Source organism: Cebus imitator, unplaced genomic scaffold (assembly GCF_001604975.1).
Source record: "Cebus imitator isolate Cc_AM_T3 unplaced genomic scaffold, Cebus_imitator-1.0 Scaffold682, whole genome shotgun sequence".
Taxonomy (NCBI): Eukaryota; Metazoa; Chordata; class Mammalia; order Primates; family Cebidae; genus Cebus; species Cebus imitator.
Window position 1 is genome coordinate 519994 of NW_016107997.1, and position 17564 is coordinate 537557.

Here is a 17564-nt window from a genome sequence, read left to right on the forward strand (position 1 = left end):
ATGAGAAAAAAAAAAAAAAGGTGGATTTGGTAATGTTCAGCTGAGCTTTAATCAGAGTTAACTCTAATTAAAGATATTAAATTATAGTTTTCTAAACAGGTTACTCATCTATTTAACCAACCGGTGATCTTCTCTGCCCGTCAGCTAAGAGGGTTGATGAGCTCCTCTGTGTCACCTCACTGTTGTGAACGCTGGCATCTACCATATGAATTATTTGCTGCACTGGTCATATTGCTGTGGAAAACAGAAAGTTAATAGGCCCCGGGAGGAGCTGAATGGGATGAGAAAACGGCTGGGAGAAGATATCATCATTTAGAAGCCTTATGTCTGAGAACTGGGAAGGTTTTGACATCAGAGAATGGCCTCCTTGAGGTGGCCCATTTATAGAGCTAGCCCACTTGAAGGCTGCTTATCAAAAAGGTGAGTACTCTGTCATTCTGTGCCACACTTAATATGGGCAAAATAACTTGACACAAGTACACACGCATCACCCTGGAATATGGAACAAAGTTCAAGTGTGAGAGAGCATACTGATGGGTCACATGGGAACACTGTTTCAGCAATGCCTTAGCTATTACCAGGAAGGAAAAAGAACAGTAAAACCTAATTGAATTCTCCACCCAACAACCAATCCTTCTACCAAGAGAAATAAAAGGTTCTAAGTCCTACAAACACCAATTTCCCTTCAAAGGAGGACTCAGAACATAGATGCTATCATTAAAAAGTCTGCTGCAAAGTCTTACTAGTGTTTGGTGACATCTCAGTTATGAAAAATAATTTCCCCTTCCTCATTTTAAAAATTAATAATGTACTTTCCATCAGAAATATCTTTAAATCTTAAAAAGTTTTTCAAGTGTATTTTATGGTATTTTTATTATTGACTGTGGCACTTGATTAATTTTCTAGCATTGACTTCATGAAAAGACTCAGAAATTACATTTCAGCCCACTCGACATTCAGACAGCAAAACTTAAGTGACATTAATAGGAAATACAATTTTATGAACTAGGGAAGGAATTATATTCCAATTTGATTCTCCAACTGATATTCTCAAATATAAGACCTTTCATGTCAAAAAGTTCCCAAAGCTTTACAATCCCATGTCAAATGACCGTTATGAAAACCTGAGCATGTGTCTATTAGCAACCATTAAGTAAACTATATTATGACCAGTTTATGATACTGGGGCGGTATTAGCAGTCTGTCTCCACGGAATCAACTGGATTACGTGCACGGTCATCAGTAGTAGCTATTGTCTTGACAAATAACAACTGCTGATGCAGATGTTTTTGTGGTACACAGATGGGGCCTAAAAGATGGAAGCAATTTTAACAATGTAGTGAAACACAGCACTTCTGCAATGCTAATGGGAAATATTCCAGAACAACTGCCATATAGAAGTATAGTTTAGCAAAGTGTTCTCCAGCACTGTAGTACTTTAGATGGCGTTTTAGACTTTTACTACACAAAATTGACTTTGGTTGGGTGGTTGGGCAGTGAGGAGAACGGGACAGGAGGGAAGAAATGTTACTATCAATTTATTTTTCCTCACTGCAGCTCTAGTTAAGGGTTAAGTATGTGGGCCCCAGAGACATGAGGACTTGCCTCAAATCCTGATCCCATCTTTTACTAGCTATGAAACATCTGCTTACCAGCCTTCCTAGAAATTTGCCATCTTAAGCTGTAAGACCGAATTTATAGGAAAAAAGGCAGTGGGTGCCACATTTTCTTGATATTTCAGCATTTTTCTGTTGTAATTTTCCATATGAAAGAACTTATATGTGCATCTATACTGCTTCAGGGATCATAGTGCTTTTCATTTTTTAAGTCCTGAATTGAATTAATTTATTTTCATCATCCAATAATTACTTTAGGTTTTTTTTTCATTTAAAAAAGTGCTCATTATCCATTATTTCAAGGGTATAATTACATACTATTTGATGGCTGCATCATCGTAATTACTAGTTTATATAGAAGATTCTAAAAATTAAAAATCACTAGGCAAGTCAAGCAAATCTGATTCATTTTCCATTTGTCATACGGATGCAATTCCTACATTTTTGTTTCTAAACCTAAAATAATAAAAGCATCCACTTCCTCTGCATTGGATTTCTAGGATATGCTTCCAAGTGAGAAACAGAAATATGCTCTGACAGTCCCTTTAAAGCATCATAAATGTCTCAGTCTGAGATTTCTCAGAATGTGCCCTATGGGTTGGTACCAGTACGTTTTTGAGAATCCAGGCAAAATAAAGTTAAATCTGTTTGTTTACTATGTGACCTTTCAGAGTTTTTAATATGCTGTTATCACATTTGCTCTCCAAAAGAGCAGAGGATATGCAGGGCTTCCTAAACTCGCTTAGAATTTCAGCTTTGGAAGCCTTGTTTGGCCGTGGAAACTTGACTTTCTCAACAGCCAGTAGGACTAGAGTTCCTCTGAACACACTTTGGGAAGCAGCCTTCATTTTTTCTTTCAAACATCTTTTCATTTATTTGATACCATATGTTACACACACACACACACACACGCACGCACACACTCAAGTCTCCTCCATACCCCAGAGCACACTGCTCAGTAAAGATGAGTGAGTTGACAAGCACCTTGGGCTACTTTGGTTAAATAAACTTAATGTTTATTTCAACTTCTGATTTCAAACATGTATACAACAATGGCCTGAATCCTATAACTTTACTAAGATAAGGAGAATTCTGTGATCCTTTTCTTAGCTCTGGAGTATCTGAATACTTCTGAGAAGAAACTGATAAGAAAAATTACTAGACATACACTGGCATGCACAAGTCCTCTTGTCATAGTTTCACTGGGCCCCATAGTCCCAGCACGTTTCTGATATGATGGAGGAGCTAGTCACATTCAGATGGGCTGTGCTCCCCAGGGCCATGCTATGGCAAGGCTGAGGACTGAGACTCTGCTTCCAGGAGGCATGAGGGAAGGTGAGCATGGCAGCTTGTCCAGTGACAAGAGGAAAGAAGAAACAGTTTTCTCTTTTTCTGGGGGAAGCATGGAGGAAAGGTCTTTGCTGCTGTGCTGATTCAGAAATGAAGAGACAACATCATTATTCTTTTAGAAGGGATAGGAGGTCTCTGAAAGAGATGGTGAGAGGCCCAGGGGCAGCAGAGACTGTGGCTTGCACAAATCAGGGGTCAGAAGCAGAGAAAGTGGTGACCAGCCCTTTTCAGGGAATACCAGGTCCTGGACATTTAGGTGCACAGGCTACGGTATATTTGATGTATGTGGTATATGTGGTTAGGCTTCTAACGCAAGCCTAAAACTTGGATTTGCTTCCTTCTTAATGTGATGAAATTTTCTCTCTCTCTCTTTTTTTTTTAGGATGGTAAGATAGACTTTATTCAGGAGGACTACTATAATGGGGTTTTGTAGTAGGGGAGTGATATGGTTTAACTCTGTCCCCATTCAAATCTCATGTTGAATTGTGATCCCAAGCGTTGGAGGTGGGGCCTGGTGGGAGGTGACTGAATCATGGGGGTGGATTTCTCCCTTGCTGTTCTTGTGATAGAGTGAGTTCTTATAAGATCTGGTTGTTTAAAAGTGCCTTTTTTCCTATAAATTCGGTCTTACAGCTTAAGATGGCAAATTTCTAGGAAGGCTGGTAAGCAGATGTTTCATAGCTAGTAAAAGATGGGATCATCTTCGCTCAACATGAATGAGTAGGCCACAGGTTGCACAAACTTACATTAGGAGAATGTAGAAAACTGCACCCAGCTGAACTGAAGTGTGTAGAAATAAGACAAAACACACACATACCTAACCCCAAATATCTTCTGGATACCTCAGATTGCTCAGGTATTCAGCGATTATGAAATATGCCTATGCCCATCAAATGTGGTGTAACAGGTTTCCGTCCAATTTCAGATGACTCTCCTTCCCTCACCTCACAATATCGCACAGGCTGCAACCCTTCTGACACCCAAGTCCACAGGCAAATTTCAGGACTTTTTCAAGGCAAAGTGTCATATTTATTGTATTGATGTATTTCTTAACCATCTGACATGTACAAAGCCGAGCTACACTTTTCACTAGGTTCCTATCCTTTTTACTATGTCATTGATGACCCTTTTGGGTACAATGCTACATTTCCCATTTCTCCATAAGCCCTGTGGTTTTTGTTTCATGAGTCTGCAAAGTATGTGGATTTTTAGTAATGCATATATGGCTTTATAGCAGAGCTGACTATATGCACCTAAATAGAATCTCCTGAAATAGGCTTGTACTTATCTAGGTTTAGGCAAGAATGTATCAATAAAAATAACAACTCTTTGGCTGTTTCTTATCCTTTCCTCCCCCATCTCTTAAAACCACTCAATTTTTAATTTTTCTAGTTTATTCCACTGGTCTATTAGAACCTCCTTTTACATATGTTTCACAATTCACAGGAGAAATAAAATAATATTTAGAAACAAGTAACAGAGGGCCAGGCACAGTGGCTCATGCCTGTAATCCCAGCACTTTGGGAGGCCAACGTGGCAGATCACCTGAGGTCAGGAGTTTGAGACCAGCCTGACCAACATAGAGAAACCCCGTTTCTACTAAAAATACAAAATTAGCTGGGTGTGGTGGCGCACATCTGTAATCTCAGCTACTCAGGAGCATTTGAGAATTTGTGTGGGGCTGCATTCAAAGCCGCTCTGGTCTGCATGAGGCCTCCAGCCCACAGGTGAGGCTTCCTGCCTCAGGAGGCTGAGGCAGGAGAATCACTTGAACCTGGGAGGCAGAGGTTGCAGTGAGCCCAGATTGCAGCCTGGATGACAGAGAGAGACTCCGTCTCAAAAAAATAAAAAAAAGAAGCAGTAGCAGAGGCGGAGATATTTTTACTGTGAAGCCTCAGTGTTTGGCCACATTTCTCCCACATGCTAGAAGATATGTGGGTTGTGCTTCCTTCCAATGCTGCTTTCCGCCACTTGAGTTTCAGAGGATACCATGAATCAGTGACTGACTTTGGGTGGAAAATACTGTCAGGGGAGCTGCCTGCTACCTGGCCTTGCAGAATCCGTGCAGTAGCAACCTACCTCAAGCAAAGGATACCTCTATACAAAGGCTGAACACATTAAAATCATGTCAGTTCCACACACTGTGTTGAACACCCAACACCTGTAGGATCAGTGCTGAGTCCTGCTTGGCTACACTGATGGACAAAACAAAACTTTCAAGAATATCTGAGGGGCTTCAATCAGAGAAACAGAACCAACAGGAGGGTAGAGAGAGAGAGGGGTGGATAGACAGACAGACAGACAGATGGATGATATATTGGAAGGAGTTGGCTCATACCAGGAGCTGGCTAGGCAGGTCTGAAATCCATAGAGCAAAGTTATCAGGAAGAACAGGCTGGATTCACAGCCATGGACTAAAGCTGCTGTCCAAAGGTGGAATTTATTCTCTCAGGAAAGCCTCTGCTCTGCTTTTAAAACCTTTCAATTTACTGAATCAGGTCCACCCAGATTATCTCAAGTAATCTCCCTTACTTAAAGTCAACTGACTGTGGACTTTAATTACACCTATAAAATACATTTACAAAAGCTCAATTAAACAACATTACAGTCTGATTAAATAACTGGGGACTATCTCCTACCCAACTGGATACATTGAAAAGATCATCACACTCCACCCTTTGTCAACTTGGCACCCATACACATGTCCTTAAACTATACTTAATCTCCAAGTTTTTCATAAAGCCAATAAGACAGTCATCCTTTCACTAACGCGACACAAGTATCCCGCCTACATCTGAAATCACACTAACCTGTTCCCCTAGAAGAGGATGCAAAGTCCTTGGGTGGTGTTCACACTTCTCTGATATTCTGCAACTTAAATACTGAGAGAGAAACTATCATTATCGTATCTTATGTTAGATGATAAGTGGACAAGAGGCGGAAGAAAACAAAAATGTTTGGTTAATGAATATGCAAACACATTCATAACAAAATAAGGAAGAAACACTTCTGTCAGAGTCCTTGCTTCTACAACCAGTCATGTGGTCATGACTTTATAGCTATCTTTATAGCTATCTTCCTCTGCTAACCATTCTATATTCCCTATCTCTCAGCAAAAACCTCAGCTCATTGTGATTCTTAGCTTGGTGGGAAAACTGAAGCCTGCATCCCTGAGGAATCTGGGCCATTAGTCATCCTCAATTGGGTTCTGATTGTTATGGTTTCCCATTGCCTTTTGTCACAGGACTTGTGAGTGCTAAAAGGTCCTAAGGAATCTCCTGTATTCCAGACATGCTCTAACTTACCTCCATCACATCGCAGCAGCTTACCCTTGGTAATCAGGACCAATCACCCCAGCCAGTCCAGCTTTGCCTGTTGACTGAGAGGCAGGAGTGCAAAGGGGTTGGATGACAGTCTCAGCTTCCAGTTCAAGGGAAGCACTGTCCCTCCCTTTGGAACTAAGTCTCTAAGGATGGAAAACAACAATTTTCATAGTGGATCACCAGGAGTGATAGTAAAGGAAGCCACTCCTGTTTCTACCCCTTGATTCCTGGACCTATAACCAAGTACTCTATTTTTCTAAGAGAAAGAGAATGAGTTATGTTTTCAAATAACTTCTTTTCTCTTTCCTCCTTTCCCCATTCCCCACCTCCTACTTAGTGCTTTAGAAATGCAGTTACAACCTTTACCTTCCCCTCACCAGGCACTCCCTATAGGGCAAGCTTATCTGTGCTTACTTAGAAGCTCCAGAACAGGAACGCTCCCACCAGGAGATGGCCTCAAGAGACAACAGGCCATTTACAACCTGAAGAGTGTCCTGAACAGAATTCTCTCCCGTCCAGGAGGATCTCAAGACAACAGCCCCGTTACAACCTACCTCTGCCCATGATGGTGCCACCTTGACCACCTGGTAGGTAAGTGAATCACACAGATCCCACATCTGCTTGCTCCCTCCCCTGAATGCCATTCACGCCAAGTCCCCCTTTAAAAGCCCCTGCTTTTTGCCCCCAAAGCCAAGCAGTACCCTTAAAGGCAGGAGCTTGTACCTCTTCCCCTAAGCTAAGCTTTGGAATAAAGTCACTTTCTTTATACCAGAATCGTTCTTGTTAATTGAACTCTGCAAGTGGTAAGTGACTGAATCTACGTTTTAGTTGCAGACCCATTAATCCTGACTATGAGAGAAACAGCACCATATACTGGACTCAGGCTTAGAGCATATATGGTTGGGTAATATTTTCGTGAACACTACATGAACACAAATATCTTAAAATTCTTTGCCCAGTCAGAGAGATCTATCCACATACCTCTTCCCAAAGACCTTTCTGTCACAATTTTTCAATTATATTCCTTCCAAATCCCTAACCACCCAGCCTATGAATTGGTATAGACTTGTACCTCTGGCCATTTTTCCTTCCAAGCAAAATGAACAATCAGATGCACTGCTCAAAGCTCTACCTACTAGGGGGATTCCCCTTCACCACTGTCCTTCAGGGCTGTCCCAGAATGGGGGTACAGCGTTATTTTTTTTGGGTGGTGCCTGCATTATTGTGCAGAACCAACTGTAAAACAGGCCTGAGTTTTCTCTTCCTTAGCTAACTGGACATAGGAACTCCCCACAGGCCTGTAAACCAAAAAGTATCTGAGACAAGTCTCAATCAATTTAGAAGTTTATTTTGCCAAGGTTAAGAACATGCTCATGATACAGCCTCAGGAGGTGCTGAGAACATGTGCCGAGCTGGTTGGGTTATAGCTTGATTTTATACATTTTAGGGGTATAGAAGTTACAAGCAGACATCAATCAATAAATGAAAAGTGCACATTGGTTTGGTCTGGAAAGGTGGACAACTCAAAGTGGGGAGGTGCTTTCAGGTCATAGGTGGATTCAAAGATTTTTCTGACTGGCAATCGGTTGAAAGAGTTAAGTTATTATTTAAAGTCTTGGAATCAACAGAAAGGAATGTCTGGGTTAAGGTAAGCAGTTGCAGAGGCCAAGTTTCTTCTTATGCAAATGAAGCCTCCTCATAGGAGACTAGATGGGAAATGTTTCTTATCAGACTTAAAAAGGTGCCAGACTCTTAATCTCTCCTGAATCATAGCAAGACGGGGAAGGTGAAGGAGAGCCTATACAGAATGTAGATTTCTCCCACAAGAGACAGCTTTATGAATGGGCCACTTTATGAATGTAGTAGCACAATCACAGCTCACTGCAGCCTTGACATCCCGAGCTCAAGCAATGCTCCCACCTCAGCCTTTGGAGTAGCTGGGACTACAGGTGTGTGCTATGGAGTCCAGCTAATTTTTTTTTTCTTTTTTTGTAGAGACAAGGTCTCTTTATGTTGCCCAGACTGGTCTCAAACTCTTGGGTGCATGCAATCCTCCTGTCTCAGCCTCCCTAAGTACTGGGACTACAGGTGTTAGCCACTGTACCCAGCCTGCAGGGCCATTAAAAAATACCTCAAAGATGGGCATGATAGCCCATGTCTGTAATCCCAGCACTTCAGGAAGCCAAGGCGGGTGGATTACCTGAGGTCAGGAGTTTGAGACCAGTCTGGCCAGTATGGTGAAATCTCATTTCTACTAAAAATACAAAAATTAGTCAGGCATGCTGGTGGGCACCTGTAATCACAGCTACTTGGGAGGCTGAGACACAAGAATTGCTTGAACCTGGGAGGCGGAGGTTGCAGTGAGCTGAGATCACACCACTACACTCCAGCCTGGGTGAGAGAGTGAGACTCCATCTCAAAAAAAAAAAAAAAAAAAAAAAATCAAAATATACTGTAGGGTAAAATATTTGATTTCTTTCAGAGCCTGCTATCTGTAATTTTGTAACACGTCTTATTGCCTCAAAGAGTCTGTTTTGTCAGTCTTAAGATCTCTGTTTTAATGTTAATGCTGGACAGTTGTGCCTGAATTCCAAAGGGAGAAGGGTATAATGAGGTATGTCTGACCTCCCACCCTTTCCATATCGCCTGAACTAGTTTTTCAGGTTTACTTTGGAAGGCCTTTGGCCAAGAGGGGGTCCATTCAATATGTTGGGGGACTTAGAACTTTATTTTTGGTTTACATTCCACAGACAGGGGCTGACAGAAAGAAGGTAATGTAGCAAGAATGAGGACCACAGGCATTTGGGCCACTTCCTGTTCAGTTTAAATGTGTCCTCAGGGCCTGCTCAAGCCTGATCTCATGTATACACCACTTCCATATGATGATACTGTGCATTCCTAATATGATGGTGTGGTGGGTCAGGCAACACCCAGTTCACAGTAGGTGGCTCAGGCTTCATGGAAACTTGGTGGCCCATGATTAAGCATTCAGTCTCGACTAATACACATAACAGGCCAAAGCTGTTTCTTCAAAGGACAGTAGTTACATTAGTTTGCTTTCATGTTGCTGATAAAGACATACCTGAGACTGGGCAATTTACAAAAGAAAGAGGTTTAATGGACTCACAGTTCCGCATGGCTGGGGAGGCCTCACAGTCATGGCAGAAGGTGAAAGGCACGTCTCACATGGCAGCAGACAAGAGAAGAGAGCATGTGCTGGGAAACCCCTTTATAAAACTGTCAGATCTCTTGAGACTTATTTACTGTCACAAGAACTGCACAGGAAAGACCTGTCCCCATGATTCAATTATCTCCCACTGGGTCCCTCCCACAACATGTGGGAATTATGGGTGCTACAATTCAAGATGAGATTTGGGTAGGGACACGGCCAAACTACAACAGTAGTTATCTGCAGAGGATGGCAGAGTTTTGCTCTAAAATTCTAAGTGTGTGGGCTGTGAATCACCTGTAGGGGCCAGCCAAGTACTCCAAACGGCATCCCTCTCAACCAGGACCCTTCAGGCAACATTGGATCTGCTGGGTCATACGGCTCAAACGGCAGAGCAACTTGCACAGAAGTCTGGACCTGTTGCAGAACTTTCTCTTGTCCTGGGCCCTATTCAAAATGAGCAGCTTCTTGGGTTACAAGGTAAATGGGCCAAAGTCACACATACAAACGAGAAATACGTTGCCTCCAAAACCCAAAGAAAAGCCACCAGACATGATGCTTCTTTTCTGGTTATAAAGAAAGGTCAGATGCAGCAACTTATCTTTCACATTAGAAGGGACATCTCAATATACCTCACGCCACTAGACTCCTAGAAATTTCACTGATAGGGACGGCCCATGAAATTTAGTGGGATTTATTTCTCATCTTTTGGCCAGTACAGGTCTTACCAGTACTTGATTGCTACTTTCTGCTCAGCAGGTCCAGGCATCATGTCTGCAAGTTTGTGGCCTCTGTAATGTTATTGTTGTGTCACTGATTTCTTTTAAAAACAAGCTAACTGATTTTTTTTTTTTTTTAGAGTCAGTGTCTCCATTTGGTACTCTTTCAAACATGAATTGTTAACAATTTCAAGGTTTTTGTGTCCTTACATTAGTGCCTTCATTAAATTGAGAGCAAAAATGGTGCTGATAAACCAGAAGTGAGCCCTGAAGAAAAGAATGTTTATTGAGGATTGTTGAGGAGAGGACATCTAGTAACTTTTGCGGCTATCACAGATTTAATGGGCTAAGCAGTTAGACAGCTGGAAATCATGAGAAAAATTGTAGTAACTATTGATAATAGAGACTCAACACAGGTTAATTAAATAACTAGTTATAGATTTCAGAATAATTTGACCAATTTTTTTTTTGAGACAGAGTCTTGTTCTGTCACTTAGGCTGGAGTACAGTGGTGCAATCTTGGTTCACTGCAACCTCCACCCTCCTAGGTTCAAGCAATTCTCCTGCCTCAGCCTCCTGAGAAGCTGGGAGTACAGGCACCTGCCACATTTTTTTTTTTTTTTTAGTAGAGATGGAGTTTCACTATTTTGGCCAGGTTGGTCTCCAACTCCTGACCTTGTGATCTGCCTGCCTCGGCCTCCCAAAGTGCTGGGATTACTGGAGTGAGCCACTGCGCCTGGTTGACCAATATTTTTTTAAATGTAGGGGCAGGTGCAGTAATAGTTTCTGATGGATAAAAGGTGAATTTAAAGTCAAATTCTCAAACCATGCTGGAGTATGTAAAAACTCTTAGAGATGTAGGACAGAAGTCACGAGTTCTACTATGTGAGCATCAGTTCTTGATAAGTTCAGCAGGAGTTCTAGATGGTGCCAGTGGGAAGTGGGCCAGGGTCAATGTGTCACTAACCTTCCCTGGACCCACTGGGCAGAGTGCTTGATTGCTTATTGAATAGATGAGATTCATGAAGTACGAACCGAAGCGGCAGGAGAATGAAATCCTTAATGTTCAGATGGTTGAGGAAAGGAATAAGACGTCGCCTCATCGTCTGTGCCTACCTGTGAGTAGTGCCACACTGAAATGATTTCTGAGAACAGAAAAAAAAAAACCCACAGAACTCTGCTTTAAAGGATTTTTTAAATGAAATTCTATAGTCTGTCTCAGGATTCCAGACTGGGTGGGACAGTCCTGTCAGGCTATTCCTCCTTGATCCTAGACTTACTCTGTTGCACTGACATAAAGTTTATGTCTTTTGTCTTCCTATTCTGCTCTCATTGGAGAGCACTATGTGTGGATAAAACAGCCCTGTGACAATCACTATCCTCTGACCACATGCCTCTTTCCCAGGCTAAACCTTAGACAATAGCTCAGGCTAGTAACAGATTCCTCTGGCAGGGTCCTATTCTGGGGAGACAAAAAAAGATACAATTGCTACATGCTATGCAGAATCTTTCAATTAACTCACGCACCAGATACTGCTGGAAGAGATGACCTTCCAATACTGAGATTCAAAGGGTCAATGACTGAAGTTTCCTCCCATATCTTGGATGTGTTACCTCTTTGACTAGTGACCACTGACTCATGATGTAGAAGTAAAGGAAAAAACTCCAGAGCTGTCCTTTGTCCTTTTATGGTCAAGAACTGCTTTTGTGATACAATCGGTGCTCTATGGTGACAGGTGACTTAGGAATCCACATGTTAGCTACATAACCCTTGACTGTCCAAAGTCCTCAAAGAGAGCCACAGGAGCCCCATAGCTGGCATCAGAAAATCTCATGAAATCTCCTGAAGCACACACATTATGGTTCAAATTTCTGTGACCTAAATGCAGCCCCTTTGGGCAATGATTGCTGTGTTTTTTGGTTTTGCTTTGTGGTTTTGTTTTTTGCTTTTAACATCACTGAGTCCATGAACAGTGGCTGAAACTACAACATTTCTGTGTACATTTCTTAGCAATGAGGAGAAATCCTTTTTTACTTGAAGAGTAAAAAATGAGACATGGGGAAACAAGGCCTGGGGTCCTAAAGATCTGGGGTTGGCCACCTCTGCCATTTTCTAGTTTCTTAGGACCTCAGTTCCCACATCTGTAAAATGAGGTGACTGAACTATCGACTATCAAGGGTCCCTCCTGGATATAAATTCTATGAACTGTTTCTTTAAAACACTAAGAAAGTTTGGAACATATCTGGCTCATAAAACTTATAACTCTAGGCTGGGCATGGTGGCTCACGCCTGTAATCCCAGCACTTTGAAAGGCCAAGGTGGATGGATCACGAGGTCAAGAGTTCAAGATCAGCCTGGCCAAAATGGCGAAACCCCGTTTCTACTAAAAACTACAAAAATTAGCTGGGTGTGGTGGCAGGTGTCTGTAATCCCAACTACTCGGGAGGCCGAGGCAGGAGAATTGCTTGAACCCGGGTGGCAGGGGTTGCAGTGAGCTGAGATCATGCCACTACACTCCAGCCTAGGTGACAGAGTGATACTCCATCTTAAAAAAAAAACAAAAACAAAAAAACTTGTAACTTTATAAATTACGTATTAATTATATGCATTATGTTTTCTCCACTCCTGGTTTATTCGCCAAATTTTGCTGGTGTTGTTATTATTGTGGCTTATCTTGCAAAATAAATGACCTTCAGGGCCTGGGAGAGGCCAGAGTATGGTCTGCAAGTTGCTAAAAGAGAGCCAAGTCATTTAAGTCAGGATGCAGGTCTCTACTCCTAGGGAAGAACATGCTCATGGAGAATGAATAAGGTCACAGTCCTATAATCCAAATCCCCAACCCCTGTTATCTCCCTGTTACCCTGGTCAGGCCAGTGAGGTTTTCTGAGAAGAGTGACTAACATGTGAACCTCAAATCTGCACAAAATATGTGAACCTGCCTTCAGACACACTTCTAAGACATGAGGGAATTACGCAAATCACTCAGGGTTCCCTTTAGGTCCTCAGGTTCTACACTCAAGGGCAAAGTCAGGCTTCAGACAGCCTTGGACTTATGAGCCAATGATACAAAGAGAGAGCTTCAGTCACCGACCAATTCTGCCCCAGTATATCCAGACTGTGCTAACCTGTGTTTGCCTGTTTGCTTTTCCTGGTGTCGTGTATACTGAGGAAACTGCACTCCGCCTGGACTCCTGCTCTACTCAATAATCCTGGAACTTTACATCCTGCAGGCTAACTTAGTCTGTCTATGGATCACCAGTGCTATTCAACGCTACCTTCACAGGATCCCTGTTTCCACTGTATTCTGTCCAGACTGGGCCCACGGCCAGCCGATGAGTGTTCACTGCAGTCCTGTAGTCAGTACTGTAATCCTGAGCTGGCACTGGCACAGCACAGAATGCTTGAGTTCCCGATGCCAGTGAACCCGCAGAAAGGAGGAGAGTATGCTGCTTTTCACAATTCAAGTTGTCCTAATTCTGGCCTCCTGTGAGAAGTTGGAGGCTGCTAGGGAAAAAAAAAATCTCTGGTAACAGCTGATGGAGTTCTCTCTACTTAGGGGTCCAAAGAGTTTGGTGGTGTTAGAGATGGTTGTGATGGTGGTATGTGTGTGCCCCGGGAGCGAACTGAAAGAGTGTGTGGAGTTTTTCCTTGAGGGTATGTAAAGCCCAGAGAAGTGAGGTAGTTTTTTGGACTAAGAGGAATCTTAAGGCCAGCATTCTTCAAATAGTGGGTGATAGCCCATTTAGTGAACTTCACAATCAATTTAGTGCGTCATCATCAAAATTGCTTAATAACGTTAAGTGGAATAGAAAGGAAGAGAATAGAGTGAAATACAACATAAGGTTGGTACTACTTCATGATAATTCTGTTTGCAGTTTTATATGTGTATGTATACACAACTTTATATATATATAAATGTTCTGATATAAAACATATTTCTTGCTCTGGATCAAGTAAAAAAATATTTGAGAAATACTGATCAAGAAAAATGGCCACATTTCCCAGTAAGTTAGGCATTTAGATGCAAGAATCAACAACTATTTATCTACACTCCATTGCATATGTGGCAGTCACTCTGCCTAAATGAAGAGAAAGCATTGCGTGCAAAAACAGGCTGAGAGCTGCCACAGCAATTAACTAAGCGCTCTGACCTTGCCAAAGCCAGAGCTGATGCTCATACTGCTTAGGTCTCAACTTTGGCTTTGATCATTTTACTTCTCAAGTACCAAAACTCTACCAGAGTTTCACAAAATCTTCCACTTGTCAATTAAGGAAAAAAGAATGCTTTACTACACATGAGCCTTAGTGGCCACTGAATTTTGGTTTTGAGCATAACCTAAATACTCATAATTTGGGGGGCATAACTTTAAGGAAGTATTATGCTTTACTTTTCCATATATGCTTCACTTTCAATATACAATTCCTACTTGGGCTAAAGGAGATAAAATCTGCACACACCAGGCACATCTCTGCTGAATCACATCACCCGATAGTTTTTGAGTACCTTTCAAATAACAGTTTCAAGGAGTTGGAAGTGACAGTGAAGTCACTATTTGATTTCTACGTGAGACCAGAGAAGTTAAGCTAACTGAACAAGGTTAGATGCCAAGTAAGTGAAGAAACCAGGCCTCTCCACTCTGAGCCCGATGTCTAGACACTTGGCCGGCCAGGCGCTGAGACCAGAAGACTCAGGCGGTCAAGGCATACTCTATTCCTCTCTAGCAGTTTTTCAGGGCTTCCCTTCCTAGACCAATATCCAAAGTAATTGTGTGGCACCAGATGGAAGAAGACTACTCTGGAACCATTAAATGGAAGGACTGTATTATGCTCCTTCATACATCATGTGGGAAATTTCAGAATTTGTTCCTAACCACCAGCAGCTGTGCAGGATGAAGACATGAATGGATTCAAGGAATCTTTGGACACGTTCATCAAGGAAAAATTCCCAATGGTTACTGAGGACAGAGCTATTTTGAAATATGTTTGTAATTAAATGAAGTTGGTTGGAAGGGCAACAAATACTATGTTTTTCCATAAATAGTAATATTAGTAAACTGTATTAAAATTTGGACATGTGCCAGGCTTAAAGTTGTACATGTAATACAACCACTCTGTGAGGTATTATTTTCCACGTTTTATAGATGAGAAAATGGAGGTTCAGAGAGGTGAAATGATTTGTCCAGTGTTACACAGTTAATCCCTGGCAGTGCTGAGACTCAAGCCAAGTCTAATTCCAACTGCCATGCTTTTAACCATTTTGCTGCATTTCAAAAGTATGTCTTGGAGACACTATAAGATTGAGAGCTCATTCTTTGCAAGGCATTCGAGCTCTGGAGTTAGACATTGGTTCTGAGTTTCAATTCTCTTTCTAGTTTACAAGACTTTGGGCAACTTCCATAATCTTTTAAGTTTCTGCTTTCTTGTTTATAAAACAGGAGTAATAATAATACACAGCTTATTGACTTGTAAGGAATAAATTAGATATGGTATAAGGCACCTAGTAGAATGTCCAGCAAAAATAATTAGTTATTATATTGCTAGCTACTATTAAGAAATGTTTTATTAGACACCAATGATGGAACAAGAGAAAAATGAAATTTCTACAATTAATGAATGGGTATGTTTTGACCATTATACAGCATTTCTTACTTATTATGAAAAAAGAGAAAAGAAGTTAGGAAGAGGAAAAGAAGGGAAAGGAGAAGAGTGGGATATAGAGAATCAAAATATAAGAAGGAAAAGCATAAAGAGGAAAAAGAATATTAGGAAGTACATAATGAGAAGGAAAGTTAAAGAGCTTTAGATATTCTACAGGGCAATTCAGATTCACTTTGAAGATGGAATAAGGTTTCTTTATCTTGTTTTACCCCAATCCCAGGACATATTCGACCTCACTGGCATATGGCAATATTCTGGATAGTGAGAAAACAATGTTAACTCTCCTGCAGGTTGCCTGCAATTCTGGACAAACACATAAACTAGTAATGTTTGTAATAAATCAGATACAAAGGCAGTAATAGACACATACACAATTTTAAATTACAGTTCAAAGAACCATGAGACAAGAAATTTTCCTTTTTTCTAAGTGGGCCAGAAACCAAACTATCTGCTAATAATGGCACAAAACTTGGCAGGTGTGGTACAAGGCTCTGGGGTAAAGAGCAAATACATAGGCTCAGGAGGCATCTTCCTTCTTCCAAAATACTCCAAGGGGTCTCTGTGGAGGTGGAGGCTTTTACAATCTCTGAAAGACAAATGCCAAGGCAGGTGCCCGGTATTCTGATAAAATTTATTGCCTGTAAATAATGTATTGAGGCTTGATTGCATTTTAATTAAAAAAAATCTATGCGTATGACCTACCTAACTGTGGGAGAAGCAAAGTAGGCACCTAATAAATACTTAGCTGACTGAGTTTTAGTTCTAGCTTACCAAAAGTGAGCAGATTAAATACTAAAACTTTAAAACACAGTCTTCCAGGTACGAGCTACACCAGGCCCCTCAAATGGGCATTTTTCCATAGTAAAATGTCAGCTCTGACTCAGGACAAATTATTTTGAGAAATAGTTTCTAACCATTTGAATGAAGGAAGCTCTCTAAAAACAAATTACACTGAGCTATTCTTTGCAATGCTCCCGATTCTTCAGTGGGAAACAAATAATGCTCCTAGTTTGTCTGTAAGAAGAGCCTGTACTAGAATGATAAGCTGAATATTCTCTAATGGGATCCCATAGCCCCACCACTGGAAAGATTCATTCCACATTCTGGTGCTGCTGTGATGTTTTATTCATTTCCTTGGGTGTACACCATACAGAATCTTCAGCCTTGTCGAATTCACTCTCCCAAGTTATTTATCTTGATCAAATACTGTGGAGTGCTGTAAGTATGACGCATCCCATGAAAAGTCCACACCCAGCCTTTACAATAGGATTCATTCTCTCTCTCTCTCTCTCTCTCTTCCTTTAAGACAGTCTCACTCTGTTGCCCAGGCTGGAGTGCAGTGGCGTGATCTTGGCTCACTGCACCTCCGCCTCCCAGATTCATGCGATTCTCCTGTCTCAGCCTTCCAAGTAGCTGGGATTACAGCCACACGCCACTATGCCCAGCTAATTTTTGTATTCTGAGCAGAGATGGGACTTCACCCTGTTGTCCAGGCTGGTCTCAAACTCCTGACCTCAGGTGATTCAACTGCCTCGGCCTCTCAAAGTGTTGGGCTTACAGGCGTGAGCCCCCGTGCCTGGTTCACAGTAGGATTCTCTAGGTGAGTTTTTCCTGTCTTATTAATTGGAAGGCTGCCAACTACTGCAGGAGAGGAAGGCAGAGGTCCTTTATGTAACTCTGAAAGCCAAAGTGGACTTTTCTTTAGATTCCTGAGTTATTATCAGCTGC

The 17564-nt window shown here is 41.6% G+C and overlaps 1 protein-coding gene across 3 annotated transcripts in view; it reads right to left on the reverse strand.

The window, feature by feature from the left end:
* CRACD (capping protein inhibiting regulator of actin dynamics) overlaps window positions 1-17564 on the reverse strand; it is a 157982-nt gene that overhangs the window by 67247 nt on the left and 73171 nt on the right. The gene's annotated exons all lie outside the window — the stretch shown is intronic.